The 22,219-nt window shown below is 46.3% G+C and overlaps 1 protein-coding gene and 1 pseudogene across 1 annotated transcript in view; both read left to right on the top strand.

The window, feature by feature from the left end:
• The window catches only part of ST6GALNAC1 (ST6 N-acetylgalactosaminide alpha-2,6-sialyltransferase 1), a 206,240-nt gene that overhangs the window by 9,750 nt on the left and 174,271 nt on the right, over positions 1 to 22,219 (top strand). The gene's annotated exons all lie outside the window — the stretch shown is intronic.
• On the top strand, positions 4,482 to 4,603 carry LOC148474702 (U2 spliceosomal RNA; annotated as a pseudogene).

The following is a 22,219-nucleotide window of genomic DNA, read 5'->3' as shown; positions in this document are numbered from 1 at the left end:
ATTTTACGCAATGCCCACATTTGTGTCCCTTAAACACAATGCCCACAGTAGTAGTGCCCCTTATACAATGCCCACAGCAATAGTACCCTTACACATAATGCCCACAGCAGTAGTGCCCCTTATGCAATGCCCATTGTAGTGGTGCCCCTGATGCAGTGCCCCTTATGCAGTTCCCCCAGTAGTGGTGCCCCCAGTAGTGGTGCCCCTTATGCAGAGCCCACAGTAGTGGTAGTGCCCCTTATGCAGTGCCCCCAGGAGTGGTGCCCCTTATGCAGTGGCCCAGTAGTGGTGCCCCTTATGCAGTGCCCCCAGTAGTGGTGCCCCTTATGCAGTGCCACTAGTAGTGGTAGTGCCCCCTTATGCAGTGCCCACATTGGTAGTGTCCCTTACTCAGTGACCCCAGTAGTGGTGCCCCTAATGCAGTGCCCCCAGTAGTGGTTCCCCTTATTCAGTGCCCCCAGTAGTGGTGCCCCTTATGCAGAGCCCACAGTAGTGGTAGTGCTTGTTATGCAGAACCCCCAGGAGTGGTGCCCCTCATAGTAGTAATGCCCCCTCTAGAAGTAATGCCCCCACTAGTAATGCCTTCTGTAGTAGTGCCCCCAATAGCAATGTCCCCTGTAGTAATGCCCCTAGTAGTAGTGCCCCCAGAAGTTATGCCCCCTATAGTGAATCCGCTTACAACAAAAAACAAAAACAATACTTACCTTAAGCCCCACTCCTGCGTCCGCTGCCTCCGCTCGTTATAGCTGCTCCTCTGAACTATGGGAGAGACGTCATGACATCTCTCCCATAGTGCCCGTGGGGGAAGCCATAGCTCAAGAGTGATCCCTAGCTTCCAGCTGCCATTGGAGCTGGGCGCCCGCTGGTAACAAAATCTCAGTGGGCGCTCGGTAAATGGAACCTCCCTGCAGTGCCAGGTTGAGGTGAGTCAGAGGAGGTGGAACTGGTTCCGTCTCCAAATAGAAGCGTTGGAACGCAGTTCCGCCCCATTCCGGCCCACTTTAACCCCTAGGAGCGGGTGGAGGGGGGCCGTGGGGGGATGCTGGCAATGGAGGGAGGTGCAGGAGACTTGCCTACTTTTCCGGGTGGTCGCTTTTAAATATCCAATGGTGAGTTAATTTATCAGTTCCATAACCTCACTTGTGAGCAACCATGCCCCCTTCACGAGTGAGCGCACAGGGCGGACTGCCAGGGCTGATCTACAGCCCCAGTCCATCCCTGGTCGGACCTATTCCAAATACCGGCGCTACACTCCTCCCCCAATGCTCGCTTCCTACTGATGGACAAGCGGTGTCTCCAGTGTAGCCGAGTGCCCCTATGAAAAAATCCCTATATGGAAGAAATGCGTTAGGGCTTCTCCGGATTTCTGCACCTATCAGCATATTAGTAGGTTCATGTTTGTACGGACCTCGCTTTCAGTTAGCCGCCTGTTGCTCGTACCTGCTACATGCCAGCGACGTGCACGCAGAGCATCCCCTGTCATACTCCTGAGATTTGATATAAAAATTATTAGAATAATACAAAGAAGATATTTATACACAGTCATATTTGTATTCACTTTTTTATTATTTCAAATTATTAGTGTATGTTTATGGGCATAATGTTATTTGTTCTTATATCATACATGCCTACGCTCCCGGTTTTCGTGGGAGGCTCTCGATTTTTCGGGTAATCCCCCTCACCCCCGGAAGAGTAGGCACTTCTCCCGCATTCCGTCCACTTCCTAGTGAAGTGGGCAGAATGGGGAGAATTTCTGCGGCGATCGCGGGTCCCCGTGTAGGGGCCGGGTCTTAATGACGCAATTCCTCATGAATCGCGTCATTTAGCCCTGCCCCTTATGTAAATGTGCGCCAATAGCGGCTATTTACCAAGAATGGGCGGGGCTTAATGACATGAACCATCAGGCCCCGCCCCCATCTCAACTCACTTGCTTCTCCTCCCCGGACATCTCCTGGGGAGTAGAAATTACAAGCAGGCAACTATGCTTTATATGGGCACGTGCAGTTTTTTTTATATGATTTGATATCCACAGCGCTGTTCATTTATTTTATTAGAATTGCCTACAGAAGCCTATGGGATCCAAAAGATCCCTCTCTGAGACCCAACCCCAACCCCCCCCGCCTCCGCAGCATATGCGGTGACCGATGCTGCGCCTGCTAAAGGACAGCTCTTATTGAAAGAGTTGTCCTTTGCGTTTATAATGGTAATTATACATGTATGCAGCGTTAATAAGCATTGCTATGCGTACGATAAGTGTCATAGGCAAATGCAGGGGGGAGTTTCCGTCTGCCTGCAAACCCCCCTCCCCAGCACACACCATGACCACAATAGCAATAGTAATATAATAGAATGTTACTAGTGCTGCATGTTCTTCTCAGTATCACAAATGAAATGATTAGCACCACCTGTGGATCTTTTAAAATGTGTCAGCCAGTAATAAATACACCTCTGCATCAACTAGGAGATGTGGAAAACATGCACTGTTAGGGGTGCACTGCTATAGACCATCAATAGGGTTATTTATTAATACTGTATAATATAATACACTATCCAGTACATAAGGAGACCAGTATGTACATATATGTCCTTGGGCAGGGCAAGGTTCTTCTGCTGTCCCTCAGACTCCCGAACTTGCTCCAATGCTCTGGAATGATGCCTACATCTGAAAAATAACATTCTGCTCAGACATGATGGACCTACTGCCGCATCTAATGGCATGCTGTGATCGCTGGTCCTGTATATGCTGGAATTATACAACACAATATACTTTGTATGTAACATATTAAAGCTGGATAAGTGCTAATTATGCCCTCTTCATGGACTGGCCACACTCGCTCTAAATCAAGGATTTGGAAACCCCCCTGTAGAAATCCTGTGTTTGCCACTGCGGGATGTATTGCATGCAATATGCTATGCATGATACATCCTGCCCCCAAGTTCTGTAACATCTTTGGGGATTTCCCTATGGATAGAGAAGCTGACAGAGAGATCTGTCTAAGATCCACAAAGAAATCTGATAATGATGGCGGCAATAGGGTAAATATAATTTCTAGGCCCTATATGTCCATCATAGCCTACATAATATATGCTTATTTGGTATCCTTATACTTGGAAATAGCCAATTATGCTTAGGGCATAGTTGCCTACCTTTCTTTTCACCTCCCGGGAGAAGCTCGGGGAGGAGAAGAAGGTGGGTCACGATGGGGGCGGGGCCTGACGAGTCGCGTAATTAAGATCCGCCCCCTTCGTGATAAACACCTGCGATTGGTTCTAATTTAAATAGGGGACCCGCGATCGCCGCGGAAATTCTCCCCATTCTGCCCACTTAACTAGGAAGTGGGCAGAATGCGGGAGACCTGCCTACCCTTCCGGGGTTGCATGGGGTTACCTGAAAAATAGTGAGCCTCCCGCGAAAACCAGGAGGGTAGGCATGGCTTAGGGCAACTTTTTGGTCTTTCTCTAACTGGATTAAAGTAATACCCCTTTTACACCAGAGCAAAAACCTGGGTTTTTGCTGGGTCTATCCGGGTCGCAGCTCAGTGTAAAAGGGTCCCTGAAAAATAACCTGGGTCAAGTGGCCCTGCAATCCAACCCAGGTAGCTACCAGGGTTGGACCCAGGATGGACCCAGGTAATGGTGCAGTGTAAACGGTGCAACCCGGGTTATCTGACCTGGGTCATGCCTAAAATGAGCGGATTGGTGGTTGTGGAGCAGTCACCTCCCACTTTTTATGACCTCACTGGGCCTGTTTCTGAGATGGACACAGTGGCGATGTCAGAGGTAATGGAGCAATGTTTTTTGTATGCACATGCGCCTGTGTCGAACTGTGCATGTGTTCATAGCGAGACGCAGTACAGATTTGGATGCAAAGTCTTTGAAAAATATTGTGGGGTTCTGGGTGGCGACTAAGAGGTAATGGGGGGGGTGACTAATTAGGTTACAAGTTAAGGGTATGTCGTGGGCGTGTAGCTGAAAGCGGTTGCGTGCAGAGATGCTCAACCGCTCACATAGGAGGCTGTACTGAGACGGATAAACTGCATCTACCACAGAGCAGGTGCAAGTTTGATGCAGCGACCGATGGCGGCTTCTAAAGACACAGTGACCAGCTAGTAATGCAGCATCTATAGGCGCTGAGAGTGGACATCTCAGTCCTTGCTGATTCAGACACATGGATGTACATCAGAGAAGGGCTTTGTAGCGGCATTAGCATAAAGTCGCAGGCACGGAAAGACGACCACAGCTGCCTCCGATTCAGAATCAGGCCCACAATGTAAAATTAAAGCTGCATTACCACCTTCCACATGCATAGGCAAACGCAAGGGGTGTTCCGTCTACCTGGAAATCCCCCTCCCCAGCACATACCATGACCACAGTAGAAATAGTAATATAATAGAATTTTACTAGTGCTACATGTTCTTCTCAGTATAATAAATGAAATAATTAGCACCACCTGTGGATCTTTTAACAAGTATCAGCCAGTGATCGCTTCTCGGCCTTTTGGTTAAGATCAAGTGTAGTATCTGTTCTTGGGAAACATGGGGTGGAGTACCTGCCTCCAGAGGTTTGGATGTCGCTTCTGGGGGAGAATGGGGAAAAACCCTGTGGAGTACTGTGCTGGGGGAGGACTGACTCCTGGTAGAGAGTGGGGAAACACTCGGCGCTAGTATCCGCTGTCCTAAAAGGGGGCGAAGGAGGCCCCTGCGTTGGAGCGGAGAACGGCCGGGGCATAGTACTCACTCTCTTAAGGGTGGTTGGTCCAGTACCCTGGCAGGGAATGGAGAAACACTTGGTCTTGCCAGGGCCGGGAGCAGCCTGAAGCCCGAGGTGCCTGTGCCCCTGGTATGGCAGAGCCAGGGGTGCCTGAAAATGCACGGGTATTGGTCACACCCACTGCACTAGTACGGCACTTTGCACTTGCGCTTCACCTACTTCTGTCTGCACCTTTCCTTTGCCCCGGCCTTCTGGCTAGGGCAAGGACAATTTTTATTTTTCCCGCGGCCTGTAAGGCTGGGGTCTTATTTATTTATTTTACACGTGCGTTTGCACTTTTTTTGCACCTTCACCACACATTTTTATGTCATTTGTGTGTTGTGTCACGTGTTTTGATGGGGTTTAGGTGAGACCCTTATGGGCCACCCTCTCCCCTTGTAGCCATGGCCCTCTCCTTCTGGGGAGGGCTGAAGGTTTTGTTCGTTCCCCAGGGGGAAGCTTCGGCCAACCCTGGGGAGAAAGGGACGACCCCGAGCTGTGAGGCGGAGGGAAGTCTGAAGACCCTTGCCCCCTAAGGGGCCTTTTGGCTCCGGGGGTCGGGGACTCAAGGGGTCTCCTCAAGCTTCGGCGAGGGGAGATCCGAAGACCCTTTTCTCCTCAGTTGACCTTTTGGCTCTGAGGAGTTGGGGAGTAACGGGGGCCTTCTCCTTTTGGAGAGGGTCCAAGGTCCTATGCCCCCAGCACAGTTTTGCACTGTTTTCCACTGGGTGTTTGAAGCCATTGCACCTCGGGCTTAGAGAAAGAAAAAGAGAAAAAAAATGAAACCCTGCTGTGAGAACAGTGCACTCCGGGTCACGATGACCTGGAGTGCGCTGCTAGCCGGCCGATTGGTCCGGCTTCAGTGGCGCTTGGAGATGACATAATCTCCAAGCGACCACTTTCACTCCGCAAAAGCCGGGTCTATGCAGACCAGACTGCGGTGTGAGCGGCGCTGACTTGGGAATATCCCGAGTCGGCGCCGGCAAAATTCCGGGTCTGATCCAGATAGGAACTTTGTTCCAACTCCGGGTCAGACCCGGAATTTAGGTGGAAAAGGGGTATAAGATTCACCTGATGAGCAACATGTATCAGATGCAGAATGACTGAGGGGTCGATTCAGACCCGGACGCTAAGCTATACTCTCTCGCAGCCAAAAGGGGCCGGGTATGCATATTCCATGATCGCACTATCTGCTCTAAGGACGCCCTCTATGTCTTAGAGAACGACGGCAGAGTGAACGCATGCCGGTCTAAAGGCGCCCACTTTTCTTTCTTTGAATAATATTTTTATTATTATTATTACACAATTTAAACAGAGAATACATTTCTTAATATAACTTATAATTATAACAATTCTATGTTAGTAATATAGAAAAGACTAAAATGTATGTCATACAATAAAAGACAGATTCTCCACTTAGTAGTCAGCATCTCAGAAAAATAATACATAGAACAAAGCATGAACCATATAGTGACTGTATTGTACAAAAACACTCCCGCACCACAAAATGAGCTTTAAACAATATAATTTCCCTCAGAATGGTGGATGACCTTTCTCGAGTATCTCTGTATTATACCATGTGGTCATAATTACTACTTTACGTATATTTTCTTTAATAGATGGAGATAAAATACTGATATAAGGGAGCCATATGTCAAAAAAATGTTTTGCACTATTTTCAATATCAAGTGAGCTTTCCACCCAGTCCATCTGATAAAGATACATTAATCTTGGTAACATAAGGGTTAAGGGAATAGAATTAGAATCGATCCACTGTGACAGGATAGTTTTTTTTGCTGTTCCCGCAACTCTAGCTAATAGTAAACGTTTTCCCTTTGATATTCTCGGTTGAGTCGCGGTGGAATAATGGTTCCATAGCGCCCAGGCCATCGATATCTCAAAGGGGATATTTAATATATTATTTATATAAGACTGTACTTCTCTCCAAAATATCTGAACAATCTCACAGGACCACAGGCAATGCACTATGGGCCTGATTCAGACCCGCTCGCAAGCTCTGAGCGCTCGCAAGCGGGTCGATGTTCGGCCAGTGCGCATGCGCACGACGGACCCGGCTCCGTCGTGCACATGCGCGAGACCCGGATAGCGACGGACAAGCCGTCGCTAGGGGTCTCGCTGCAAAGGGGGCGTGCTGTCGATGGTGAGTGACAGCACGCCCCCTTTGGTGGACGTGCCGGGTGCGTGTCTGGCCAGACGGAGGCGTTCCCATGATAGAGCCAAAAGCACTCCAGGGCTTGCGGCAGATGAGACCCTACCACGAGGGTCTCGTCGCAAGCCCAATGGTCGTGATGGTCTTGAAAAGTTAATTTCTAAAAGATCAAGATTGCAGGACACAGCGCAAATGCTGTCTTGTGACATCAGCCTTCTATTTTTGTGTGAGTTATTACTGGGAAGATGGCCGTCCTGATGTCATCTTCCTGTCATAATTAACACAGAAATTAGGCTAATCTGAGTAGTGTACAGAGATGGAATATGGGTGAACTGAAGTGAAGATCTCACTATACACCATGTACATTTCCACCTGGGTCTGGAAAAGATTTTGCAGAGCACTTTTATAGGTCATTTTGAAAAACAAAAACAAACAAGAATGGCGAAATTTGTGAGCTAGGGGCCTATTCATTAAACCTAAAAATTCTCTGGAGATAATTAGCTTTAGAACTCTCATGGAGTTCTAGCTAATTATAGGTGGAATTCATCATTCCACCTCTCCATAAGTATCTATTCCGAAAAGCTGTAATTTTTGCGATGACAGCTTTTCGGGAAATAGATACTTTTCCCTGCCTACACTACCTTATCGCATCTGGAGACAGTGCTGCGCATGCGCTGTTACATCTGTATAACCAGCGCATGCGCAGCACTGCCTACAGATGCGTTAAGTTTGTGTACCCCCCCGACCCTCCCCCCACCCCCCTCCGCTCACCTCCCCCCCCCCCTGACTTACCTGTCGGCTCCGTCCTGCTGGTCTGTCATGTGGTTTCCCAGCAGACCACATGACAGATTAGAAAAAAAACAACACTTTTTTTTTTGTCTAAACTTTCTTGTGCTCCGCTGGGGAGCACACATGTCCGACCAGCCTCCGGAGCTTGAGGACGGAGCAGAGCGCCGGAGGGACTCGTCGGGGGACCTGCACACGCGGATACAGGTAAGTTTCACCTGCTATTCGCCACCTCACAGTGGCGAATAGTAATTGCATCAAATTCCGAAAATTTATAATTTTCGGAATTTGATGAATACCACAATTTCCTCATCCCCATACTAATGTATGGAGAGTGTGGAAATTAACGCAGGGGAACTTATCAAGGAGATATCTGTGATACCTCCTGTGCTAAGTGGCTACATGAATACCAAAATAACGTTATTTAAGGAAAATGTCCTTAAAAACGTTATTTTAGTGTTGATGAATAGGCCCCCTAGTCTGTTACATTTATTTGTTTTTGACTACTCACAGACAGCATCTTACGTCACTGAGCAAATTTCCCTCTGCATTACAGCAGTGATTCGCTGTCAGACGGTATGCAGTCATATGGACACTCACTATGTCGAAACTAGAATATCACACTTATTATGTTGACATGGTTAAAATGTTGACATCATAAATGTCAACACCTGGAAAATGTCAACATGAACAGCATGTCGACATATGAAATGTCGACCTAGTGAAAATATTGACAAGGCCTTTAGGGCTAGAGCTACTTTTAGGGTCACCATTTGGGTTAGGGTTAGCGTTAGGTTAAGGGTTTTATTTACCTTAAGAATCATGTTGACATTTCATCAGTATCAAGATGAATGTTGAAATGGCAAATGTCAACATAATGAACTTGTCGATATGTTCACTGTTGACATTATGACCATACTCATGTCAACAGTATGAACGTTATATATCCGGGAATATAAGCCCGACCCCTGAGGTATGGTGAATTATGGTGAAGTTGTGTTCTGTAAACCTTCCGATGGGACAGTGCTTTTACTCACCCAATAAAGACAGCACATTCCATGTACCATTAGTGGAAGGTTTTGTTAGTTCTGGCCATTGGTAAGAGATACAGCTGGCCATCAACCATCGATGGTTAAGAGTCATCAATGATTTGCCACGATGGGTGATTGTTTTGCCATCAATGTCGGTTATTTGATGGTTCTCCATGATTGATGGCTGTCTATCAATGATGGTTTAGTTTTTTTTTCCCAATGCAAAGGGCATGGAGCTTAGCCCCACCGCACGCTGGTAAGCCCCGCTCCAACAGAGCGTCACTAAGCCCCACCCCTAAATCTGATTGGTCCACAGACCAAAATGGCAGGGATGGCCATTGATGGGTGCAAACCGGTGGTTCAACGTTGATGGTTTCATGCTATTGATGCTTACCATTAATGGTTTACTACTCACTGATGGCCATCCCTAGTAAGAGGCCAGCTCTGAATGGACCCCTATGCTTGCTGATCTTAGGCGGATAATTTATATTCTACGCCACTTGTCCTGTTGTGCCATCTTTTCTGTCACTGGTCAGACAGATAATCTAATGGCAGGTCATTTATTTGCTGCATAATTATTACATTTGATAGAATGGATTGTTATGGCTTGTCTTAAGTGTTATTATTAGTAATCACTGATTAATCTGCCCCTTGCTCTTCATCTGAATACAGTTCTCTGGTGCTACTAAAGCATGTTAACAACCCATGTAGTGTTGGAGTCACTTACTAGTTGAAGGGAAATCATTTTAAACTAAAAAAAAAACAGTCTGGAGTTCTCCATTATTCAGTAAGACATTGGGAAACAGCAGTCCTGTGCTTGAAGCAGAGAGGGATGTGTAGCTAATAGTATATAGATTAGAAATGTGCGCCAGACCATTTTTGCTGGATTTGGATTTGGCTCTGATTTGTGGTCCAGGTTTGGATTTGCCAAACCGCCTTGACTGGTTTTGGATATGGATTTTTTATAAAAATTTACAAAAAAAGCTAAAATCACATAATTTGTTTTTTTTTTGTTCCTATTAACCTCAATAACATTAATTTCCAGTCATTTACAGTCAATTTAGACCACCTCGCAGCTCACAATATTGTTTTCACCAAATTGGCCAAAGGCTGCAGTGAGTTGGCTGGTTACTAAGCGACAAAGCAGCAGCACAGACACCGCAGTTTAAAGCAAATCTATAAAACATTGCCACACAGCAGTGGCAGAAATGAAAGGTAGTGCAAGATGGAATTGTCCTTGGAAAGTGGTGTACGGCCAGCAGAGTCACAGTACTTGTATACACAGTGGGCTACAGCCCAGGGAGTCACAGTGCTTGTATACACAGTGGGGTACGGCCCAAGGAGTCACAGTGCTTGTATGCAGTATACACAAAGGGTTACGGCCCAAGGAGTCACGATGCTTGCATACGGTATACACAAAGGGCTATGACCCAAGGAGTCATGGTGCTTGTATACACAGAGGGCTATGGCCCAAGGAGTCACAGTGCTTGTATACACAGAGGGCTTCAGAAGAAGGAGTCGCAGTGCTTGCATACAGAGAGGCTTACGGCCCAAGGAGTCAAACTGCTTGTATACACAGAGAGCTATGGCCCAAGGAGTCATGGTGCTTGTATACACGGAAGGGTACAGCCCAAGGAGTCATGGTGCTTGTATACACAGAGAGGTACAGCCCAAAGAATCACGGTGCTTGTATACACAGAGGGCTAAGGCTCAAGGAGTCACAGTGCTTGTATACTCAGAGGGCTACGGCCCAAGGAGTCACAGTGCTTGTATACACAGAGGGCTATAGCCCAAGGAGTTACAGTGCTTGTATACAGTACACAGTGGGATACAGCACCAAAAAAATAGTTTTTTTAAACTTTTATTATTTTTTTACTTTAAAAAAAAATATTATTTTACTTTTTTTTACACTGGAGCAGATGGGCATGAGTACAGCACAGCATACATCAGCATGCCTTGTACACACAGCAACTTGTGAGTCTGGACTCTGGACACAACCACTTTAATCAGCAGAGTAGAGCACCATACATCAGCGTGCCATGAAGTGTGCCCCCCTACACACAGTCACTTAACAGCACAGCCACTTGTGTCTGGAGTCAGACACAGGCTACAGCCACTTTAATCAGCAGAGTAGTGCAGCATACATCAGCGTGCAGTGTGCCCCTTATAGATGTCACTTAACAGCACAGCCACTAGTCTGGAGTCTGGACACAGCCACCTTATTGCAGAGCAGTGCACAGCGTGCGTGCCGAGTAACAAATGGTGCCGAGTCCCGGTCGCGGCGCCTTATATAGAACCAAGTCTCACAAGAATCCGAGAAAAGGGGAACCCACCAGAGCATCAATAGGCTTTAATGTTTACATAGTAACTCCAGAAAAGATGTCGACGTTTCGGTCAGACATGACCTTTTCAATATCAACAACAATCAGTGTAGCAACAGCAGCATAAAGAATCAAGGAACAGCATCACAAACTACCTTACCTGAGCCCCCTTAAGTAGCCACCATTCCCGCATGTTTGAACGCGGCGGACCGGAAGTGGAGTGCGTTCCACTCCATGTCTGGGGTTTGAATGTGCATAACTTTATTGCAGATATAACATAGACAAATAACACCACCGTTGGTGGCATTTCGCTGTGGACGCAACCAAAAAGAGTTGCTGTAAACAAAGTGTGTTAACTGTTGAAATTAGCTAGTTTGCTACTGTGGAAAAGATTATGTCCATCAAAATGGACTACAAATTCTATGAGAAAGACCTTTACTGTCAATTACGTGCAAAAATTACAGAGGCACCTATAATGGTGGATTCCAGTGGGTACAAATTAATATTGTGTGAAGAAGATGATGTATACATCACCACAGATTATACCCAAGCCTATATTGTCATCCCATCCTGTGTTGTGTATAAATTACAGCTGCACTCCCTGTTAGATTGGGGATTCATTGTCCACTTTAGTGGATGTGAGCTCCATTTTAGTCCATATCACCACACCCCCTACACATCTTCTGACCTGGACTACAGGAGGAGTAGCTGCACTCTGGAATACGGGTGCATGGAGTTGCACCTCTGACTCACTGAAATTCAGGTAGAGGGGCCATGGGTAGGGAATAGGGACACTATAATCAGAGAACACAGTTTTAGCCTTTTGAAAATGTTTATGCAAATCTCAGTTGAGGCATTTGTGATGTCATGGCTAACATGCACACACACAGAAAAAAAAACACATTCATTGATTGATTGATTGGATTCATTTTTTTTTGGCACTTGGGGGGGAGAGCACCCCTCAATGAGGCAGCAGACCCTTGATAAACAACACAGGCACCACCCCTGCACAGCTACGTTGCTGGTCATAAGTGGGACAAATGCACACAAACACACAGAAAAAAAACACATTGATTGATTGATTGGATAACATTTTTTTTGGCACTTGGGAGGAAGAGCACCCCTCAACGAGGCAGCAGCCCCTTGATAAATACACAGGCAGCACCCCTGCGCAGCTATGTTGCTGGTGATAAGTGGGGCTAATGCGCACACACACAGAAAAAAAAACACATTGATTGATTGGATTAATTTTTTTTTTGGCACTTGGTGGCGACAGCACCCCTCAACGAGATAGCAGCCCCTTGATAAATGACACAGGCAGCACCCCTGCGCAGCTACGTTGCTGGTGATAAGTGGGGCTAATGCGCGCACACACAGAAAAAAAACACATTGATTCATTGATTGGATTAATTTTTTTTGTCACTTGGGAGGGAGAGCACCCCTCAACGAGACAGCAGCCCCTTGATAAATGACACAGGCAACACCCCTGCTCAGCTACATTGCTGATAAATGTGGCTAACGCGCACACACACAGATTTTTTTTATTTCTTTTATTTTTGCACTTGGGGAGGAGAGCATCCATGAACGAGGCAGCAGCCCCTTGATAAATGACACAGGCAGCACCCCTGCGTAGCTACGTTGCTGATAACACGCACACACATTTATTTTTTTTACACTGCAGGGGGGAGAGCACCCCTGAACGCGGCAGCAGCCCCTTGATAAACAACACAGGCAGCACCCCTGCACAGCTACATTGCTGATAAGTGTGGGTAATGCACCCACACACACACTGGGGGTGAAGAGCACCCCTGATGGACAGAGCACCCCCAGGACAACACAGCAGCACTCCTTATGGACTGCAGTGACACAGTAGCCGTGAAGCCCCCCTCTTCTGTCTGCAGAACAGCTCCCAGGAAATAGAGTAACACAGCCCTTATGGACAACAGGCACAGCACAGTCCAGCACAGCAGCCAGCCCTAGTATGGACAGAGTGGACAACAGCCAGCCAGCCCCGATGACAAGTGACAACAGCCAGCCAGCCCCTATGCAGTATGGACATTAAGTAGCCAGCCCCTGACAAGTGACAACAGTAGCCAGCCCCTTAAACACACAGCAACAGCACAGCAACAACAAAGCACAGCACAGTCTCCTCCTTCCTCTTCACTCTCCACAGCCAGAATGAAAATGGCGGCGATCGCGGGACCTTTTATACAATCCAAAACCCGTGAGAATCCGACAGTGGGATGATGACGTTTTGCCTCGTTTTGTGATCCGAGTGAGGCGGAAAAATCCGAGCCGACTCGGATCGCTAAGTTCGGGGGGGGTTCGGATCTCTGAGATCTGAACCCGCTCATCTCTAGGTTTTATATGCTTGGGCAGTGTGTACATGATATGTGACTGATTCAACCAATCAGAACATGTTTCAAGGATGATACATGCATTCTCGAGTGTATTTATCATCGCTCGTGTTGTGAAACTACGTAGACATTTGTCATGCGTGTTGTGTCTCCCATGTGTTTGGGACAAGACTCACATGACCAAACTCGTTTGCTTTCACCATCGGAAAACACGATTTAGCCAAACTCAATCCTTGGTAAATTTGGGAGTGTGGTCTAGGAAAACTTGTGCGGGTTCATGCAAACCTGTTTGCGTTTATTCTCAACCAAACTCGATTCTTAGTAAATTTTCCCCTAAATGTCCACTTTGAAGTTGCTTCCACTCTGCCTGTAACATAGGTGACATTGCTGGTTTGAATACATTTCACAATTATTTTCAAAGCATGTATTTTGTCAGGGTAAGTTAACAAATATATTTTATGTTTATTATTCTGTTTTGTATAATGCTTTTAGGGGTCTATTCATCATCACTTAATTTCATTTTCACCTGCAATTGTACAAACATTAAGTTACCGGGCCATTCATCAAGAAGGTAAAGCAGGAGATATCACAGATATCTCCTGCTTACTTTTCTCTGGCAGAATGGCCCGCTGTCCCCATACACTAGTATGGGGACAAAATTCATCAAGCTCCAAAAATATAACATTGCAGGAACATTCACCATTTTCAGATGGCATTTGCTCCTGCTTGTAGATCGCAGCCTGCTCCTTCCCTATGGGAAGGAGTTCCGGGTTGCAAAGATGGATCCATTTGGATCCCTCCGCCCCAGTCCAGCTCCTTCCACCAGACGTTGGCATACGCGCACGCAGGGGGGGTCTGAGTACCTAGAAACCCCCCCTGGCCGCCGATCCATCGCCGCGCAGCTAAAAAACATTTTTATTTATTTTTTTATTAAAAGGTGCTGCCAGAGTTCAGGCAACTGTGCCAGCTCTAACATTGGCTGTGGCTGGAGCTGGGCTGGCTGACTGTAGGGGGAGCTGCTGCGGAAGTGCGCAGCTCCTCCTAGGAAGGATGTGGCATTGCCTGCAAGAGGGCCAGGCTGAGCTGCCGCTGGGTGACTGTATTCCCGGCGATTTCTAATGGACCTGTAGCCCAGGCGAAGTTATGTGGGGGGTGCCCAGTGGGGAAGGAGCCACAGGCAGGGGGTTGCTGCCAGCGCGCGGGGGGTGGGGTTGCCATTGGGGGTGTTCTTTAATAACTGACGCTGTACCTCTTTGCCTGTGCTTATGTTTTTTTGTGATAGAGGTGTGTGTATGTATGTATGTGTGTCAGTATCTCTGTGTAGTCTTTGTGAGTGTCTGTCTAGGTTAGTGTGTGTGTCCGTTTGCATGTCTGTGTCATTGTGTGTGAGATGCCGAACTGACTGTCCATCATCCAAATATATGTACATATATATACTCTATATATACAAAAGTCTTTGGACTGAAACGTTGGACTGAACTATCCCAGTGTGGTGTGATTCTTACATTTTGAGGTCCTGTGGGTGCCGCTGCTTTTTTCCTGTCTATTTAGTTGCCACAACTACAGAGGGCACCCGGGCAAGTACTCATGATTATGTGGAGTGCTAGCTTTTGTTTTTGCTCATTATATATATATATATATATATATATATATACATATACTGTGTGTATATATACAGTCAGGTGCATAAATGTTGGGACATTGACAGAATTTTCAGATTTTGGCCTCTATTCACCACCACAATGGCTTTGAAATGAAACAAACAAGATGTGCTTTAATTGCAAACTTTCAGATTTAATTTGAGGGTAATTACATCCAAATCAGGTGAACGGTGTAGGAATTACAACGGTTTCTATATGTGCCTCCCACTTTTTAAGGGGCCAAAAGTAATGGGACAAACTAAACAATCCTAAATCTAACTTTCACTTTTTAATACTTTGTTGCAAATCCTTTGCAGGCAATTACAGCCTGAAGTCTGGAATGCATAGACATCACCAGATGCTGGGTTTCATCCCTGGTGATGCTCTGCCAGGCCTCTACTGCAAATGTCTTCAGTTCCTGCTTGTTCTTGGGACATTTTCCCTTCAGTTTTGTCTTCATCAAGTGAAATGCATGCTCAATCGGATTCAGGTCAGGGGATTGACTTGGCCATTGCATAACATTCCACTTTTTAGCCTTAAAAAACTATTTGGTTGCTCTTGCAGTATGCTTCAGGTCATTGTCCATCTGCACTGTGAAGCGCCGTCCAATGAGTTCTGAAGCATTTGACTGAATATGAGCATATAATATTGCCCGAAACACTTCAGAATTCATTCTGCTGCTTTTGTCAGCAGTCACATCATCAATAAATACAAGGGAACCAGTTCCATTGGCAGCCATACATGCCTACGCCATGACACTACCACCACCATGCTTCACTGATGAGGTGGTATGTTTTGGATCATGAGCAGTTCCTTTCCTTCTCCATACTCTTCTCTTCCCATCACTCTGGTACAAGTTGATCTTTGTCTCATCTGTCCATAGGATGTTGTTCCAGAACTGTAATGGCTTTTTTAGATGTTGTTTGGCAAACTCTAAAATGGTCTTTCTGTTTTTGTGGTTCACCAATGGTTTACTTCTTGTGGTGAACCCTCTATATTCACTCTTGTGAAGCCTTCTCTTGATTGTTGACTTTGACACATATACACCTACCTCCTGGAGAGTGTTCTTGATTTGGCCAACTGTTGTGAAGGGGTTTTTCTTCACCAGGGAAATAATTCTTCTGTCATCCACCACAGTTGTTTTCCGTGGTCTTCCTGGTCTTTTGGTGTTGCTGAGCTCTCTGGTGTGTTCTTTCTTTTTAGGATTGTTCCAAACATTTGATTTGGCCACACCTAATGTTTTTGCTATCTCTCTGATGGGTTTGTTTTGATTTTTCAGCCTAATTGATAATGAAATAACGAGGGAATAGCCCACACCTGTCCATGAAATAGCTATTGAGTTGATAGTCCCATTACTTTTGGCCCCTTAAAAAGTGGGGAGGCACATATAGAAACCTTTGTATTTCCTACACTGTTCACCTGATTTGGATGTAATTACCCTCAAATTAAATCTGAAAGTCTGCAGCAGTTAAAGCACATCTTGTTTGTTTAATTTCAAAGCCATTGTGGTGGTGAATAGAGGCCAAAATATGAAAATTCTGTCAATGTCCCAATATTTATGCACCTGACTGTATATATATATATATATATATATATATATATATATCCACAGCACTCTGAACAATGCTGTGACAACTTGATACAGTGCCAGAATCCAATATCATTCACCCCCCAAAAACTAACGGCACTAAGACACTGGTGTAAAGAAAAATAGATTTTTTTGCAAAAAGATCAACAGTTTGTATGGTCCTGACGACAAGCTATTGTTCTTTACACCAGTGTCCTAGTGCCATTTGTTTTGGAGGTATATATATATATATATATATATATATATATATTATCAATTGTGGCTGGATATTTTTTATGTTTTCGTATTTGGAAACCCCCCTTTCAAATTCCTGTGTTTGCCACTGGTCGGGGCTCTTGTGCTCATGCGTGACCTGTAGGTCACACATGTGCACTAGTGGACGGCTGATTTTTGGATCAGCTGTCTCCGCGCTGGAGCAATGATGAATTGCTCCTGCGTCCCCGGCGAGTTAGAATGTTAGTTATTGGCATCCCTTCGGACACTGTTAAATAACAGCATGATTAGACCCCTATGTAGTGTTTAAACTCTTTTCTTTTTTTGTTTTTTTAAAGAAATCTTGCACAGGGACTTTGCAGACTCATGACCAGCTGCAGTGTCGTCAGGTTGTGTTGGATTAAAGACACTTTAAGACACTTGGATTACATTTGAACATGACCTTGATTTTGACATTATCCTGATACTGGTTGGTTTCGTTTGAGTAAAGAGAGTTCTCTTGAATTAATACATGTTGTGCTTCTACTTTTCTTCACATAGTTGACTGAGCCAATTTTTTTAATCTGTTCTGATAGTTACTTCTTTATAAACTCTTGAGAATATATTACATATATTAGATTAGGTATACAGTAGGGGTGTGCACCGGCCACTTTTCGTGTTTTGTGTTTTGGTTTTGGATCTGGATCTTTCTTCGTGTTTTGGATCTGGATTGGTTTTGCCAAAACCACCCTTCCATGTTTTGGGTTCTGGGTTTTGTGTTTTGGATCTGTATTTTTTTGAAAAAAAGCATAAAAACAGCTAAAATCACAGAATTTGTAGGTTTTCTGCTCCTATGCTATTATTAACCTCAATAACTTTAATTTCCACTCATTTCCAGTCTATTCTGAACACCTCACACCTCACAATAGTGTTTTTATGTCCAAAAGGTTGCACCGAGGTAGCTGTATGACTATGCTAAGCGACACGAGTGGGCGGCACAAACACGTGACCCATCTAGGCGTGATACTGCAGTGGCAGACAGGATGGCAGTTTGAAAAACTAGGCCCCAAACTGTACATAATGCAAAGAAAAAAAAGAGGTGCAAGATGGAATTGTCCTTGGGCCCTCCCACCCACCCTTATGTTGTATAAACAGGACATGCACACTTTAACAAACCAATCATTTCAGCTCCAGGGTCTGCCACACAACTGTGGCTGAAATGATTGGTTCGTTTGGGCCCCCACAAAACAAGCTGGCAATTAATCTGTCCCTGCACAAACTGGCTCTACGGAGGCAAGATGTCATCCTCATCCTCCTCATCCACCGATTCCTCACCCTCTTCAGTGTGTACATCCTCATCCTCACAAAGTATTAACTCGTCCCCACTTGAATCCACCACCACAGGTCCCTCTGTACGTTCTGGAGGCTGGTCTTCCTGGAAGAGCTGATAATTCATTTTGATGAACATCATCTTCTCCACATTCTGTGGAAGCAACCTCCTACGCCTTTCGCTGACAAGGTTCCCGGCTGCACTAAACACTCTTTCGGAGTACACACTGGAGGGGGGGCAACTCAGGTAAAATAGAGCCAGTTTGTACAGGGGCCTCCAAATTGCCTCTCTTTCCTACCAGTACAGGTATGGACTGTCTGACATGCCTACTTGGATGCTGTCACCGATGTAATCCTCCACCATTCTGTCAATGGTGACAGTATCATATGCAGTGACAGTAGACATGTCAGAAATTGTTGCCAGGTCCTTCAGTCCGGACCAGATGTCCAAACTTGGTCCTGCCTGCCCTGCATCACCGCCAGCGGGTTGCTTAGGATACCTAAGTTTTTTCCTGGCAGCCCCAGTTGCGGGAGAAAATGAAGAAGGAGCTGTTGACGTGTCACGTTCCGCTTCAGCTGACAGTGTGTTCACCAGCAGGTCTTTGCACCTCTGCAGGCTTGTGTCGGCCGGAAAGAGAGACACCACATAGGCTTTAAACCTAGGATCGAGCACGGTGGCCAAAATGTAGTGGTCTGATTTCAACAGATTGACCACCCTGGAATCCTGGCAAAGCGAATGAAGGGCTTCATCCACAAGTCCCACATGCCGAGCGGAATCGCTCCGTCTTAGCTCCTCCTTCACTTTCTCCAGCTGCTTCTGCAAAAGCCTGATGAGGAGAATGACCTGACTCAAGCTGGCAGTGTCTGAACTGACTTCACGTGTGGCAAGTTCAAAGGGCTAGAGAACCTTGCACAACACGGAAATCATTCTCCACTGCGCTTGAGTCAGGTGCATAATACCCCCTCCTTTGCCTATGCCATAGGTGGATGTATAGGCTTGAATGGCCTTTTGCTGCTCCTCCATCCTCTGAAGCATATAGAGGGTTGAGTTCCACCGTGTCACAACCTCTTGCTTCAGGTGATGGCGGGGCAGGTTCAAGAGTGTTTGCTGGCGCTCCAGTCTTCGGCACGCAGTCGCTGAATGGCGAAAGTGGCCAGAAATTTTTCGGGCCACCCAAAGCGTCTCCTGCATGCCCCTGTCGTTTTTCAGAAAATTCTGCACCACCAAGTTTATTGTGTGAGCAAAACATGGGACGTGCTGGAATTTGCCCAGATGTAATGCCCGCACAATATTGGTGGCGTTGTCAGATATCTCAAATCCCCAGGAGAGTCTAAGTGGGGTAAGCCACTGGGCGATGATTTCCCTCAGTTTCTCTAAGAGGTTGTCGGCGGTGTGCCTCTTACTGAAACCGGTGATACACAGCGTAGCCTGCCTTGGAACGAGCTGGCGTTTCTGAGATGCTGCGACTGGTGACGCTGCTGCTGTTGCTGCGTAAGGTGATACATCTACCCAGTGGGCTGTCACAGTTATATAGTCCTTAGTCTGCCCTGTTCCACTTGTCCACATGTCCGTGGTTAAGTGGACATTGGGTACAACGGCATTTTTCAGGACACTGAGGACACTTTTTCTGACGTTTCTGTACAGTCTCGGTATCGCCTGCCTAGTGAAATGGAATCTAGACGGGATTTGGAACCGGGGACACACTACCTCCATCAATTGTCTAAATCCCACTGCACTAATGGCGGATACCGGACGCACGTCTAACACCAACATAGCAGTCAAGGCCTCAGTTATACGTTTTACTTCAGGATGACTGCTGTCGTACTTCATCCTCCTCGCTAAGGACTGTTGGAGGGTCAATTGTTTAGTAAAAGTAGTGGTGTTCCTACTTCCTCTCTGGGATGATGAACGACTCCCAGCAGCAGCAACAGCAGCAGCTGCAGCAGGAGGCGTAGCAATGCAGGATCCTCCGGAGGAATCCGGGATAGGAGAGTCAGTCATGCCAGTGACATGGCCTGCAGGACTACTTCCGATCCTGACTAAGGAGGAAATTGACGAGGAGGGAGTTGACGGTGTGGTTTGCAGGCGCTTGGATACAACAGGACACGGGATTTAGGTGTCCCTGGACTGCTTACGGTCTTAGCCAAAGTTTCTGAACTTGACAGTAACTTATTATGAATGCGCTGCAGGTGCCGTATAAGGGAGGATGTTCCTAGGTGGTTAACGTCCCTACCCCTACTTATTCCACCTTTACATAAGGTACATATGGCAAGACAGTTGTTGTCCGGATTTGGATAGAAATATTGCCAGACCAAAGAGGTGGAATGTTTGGTCTTCTGCCCAGGCATGACCGTGATGGGCTTTTTCATCCCACAGACAACAACTGTCTCCCCCGGAGCCTGATTTAAACAAACCACATCACCATCAGAATCCTCCTCGCCAACTTCCTCCTCAGCGCCAGCTACACCAGTATCCTCATCCTGTTGTACTTCAACAGTGACATCTTCAATTTGCATATCAGCAAGTGGACTGTGGGTGCTCCTTTCAGCACTTGCAGGGGGCGTGCAAATGGTGGAAAGAGCCACCTCTTCCGGTCCAGTGCTGGGAAGGTCAGGCATCGCAACCACCACCACACTTGGACTCTCCTTGGGGATTTGTGATATCTTATTAGAAAGCACAGTTCTTCGCTGTGCTTTTGCCAGCTTAACTCTTTTGATTTTTTTAGTGGGAGGAGGGCTTCCATCGTCATGTGAAGCTGAACCACTAGTCATGAACATCCGTGTCGTAAATGGCATATTGGCAAGTTTACGTTTCTCTTCAGCTGATTTAAATGTCTTTTTCAAGGTCATTTTCCTGAACTTTGCCATTTGGGATTGTATGTGCCCTCTACTATGACATTGGGCATCGGCCTTGGCAGACGACGTTGATGGCATGTTATCGGCTATGTCATGACTAGTGGCAGCAGCTTCAGCACTAGGAGGAAGTGGTTCTTGATCTTTCTCTATTTTATTTTTATCGGAGAAAGTTTGGTCCTCCATTTATGTTATATCGATTTGATATATACGTGCGGCTAAACACAGAAAATATTTTTTTATTTTTGCTGGAGAGTAGTGCACTTTGTGGGTTACACCAGCCTTTAAGAAATGAGCCAGCCGGCTCTTTACTTATGGGACACAGGCGCACGCTTGGCGCTGCTCCTTTGTTGATGCACGTGCGGCTACTGCGCACACAATTCACAAACACAGAAAATAATTTTTTTTTTGGTTTGGACTGGAGTGTACTTTGGGGGTTACAGCACCCTTTAACGGTCAAGCCAGCCGGCCCTTTACTTATGACACAGGCGCACGCTTGGCACTACTTTGTTGATGCACGTGCGGCTACTGCGCACACAATTCACAAACACAGAAAATAATTTTTTTTTGGTTTGGACTGGAGTGTACTTTGGGGGTTACAGCACCCTTTAACGGTCAAGCCAGCTGGCCCTTTACTTATGACACAGGCGCACGCTTGGCACTAATTTGTTGTTGCACGTGCGGCTACTGCGCACACAATTCACAACCACAGAAAATATATTTTTTTTTGGTTGGGAGTGTACTTTGGGGGTTACAGCACCCTTTAACGGTCAAGCCAGCCGGCCCTTTACTTATGACACAGGCGCACGCTTGGCACTACTTTGTTGATGCACGTGCGGCTACTGCGCACACAATTCACAAACACAGAAAATAATTTTTTTTTTTGTTTGGACTGGAGTGTACTTTGGGGGTTACAGCACCCTTTAACGGTCAAGCCAGCCGGCCCTTTTCTTATGACACAGGCGCACGCTTGGCACTACTTTGTTGATGCACGTGCGGCTACTGCGCACACAATTCACAAACACAGAAAATTTTTTTTTTTTCGGTTTGGACTGGAGTGTACTTTGGGGGTTACAGCACCCTTTAACGGTCAAGCCAGCCGGCCCTTTACTTAGGAAACAGGCGCACGCTTGGCACTACTTTGTTGATGCACGTGCGGCTACTGCGCACACAATTCACAAATACAGAAAATAATTATTTTTT

This window comes from Taudactylus pleione, unplaced genomic scaffold (genome assembly GCF_031769625.1).
Source record: "Taudactylus pleione unplaced genomic scaffold, aTauple2 ptg000817l, whole genome shotgun sequence".
NCBI classification, from domain to species: domain Eukaryota; kingdom Metazoa; phylum Chordata; class Amphibia; order Anura; family Myobatrachidae; genus Taudactylus; species Taudactylus pleione.
Note: the sequence above shows the minus strand (reverse complement) of the source record. Positions and strands in the feature narration are given on the sequence as shown.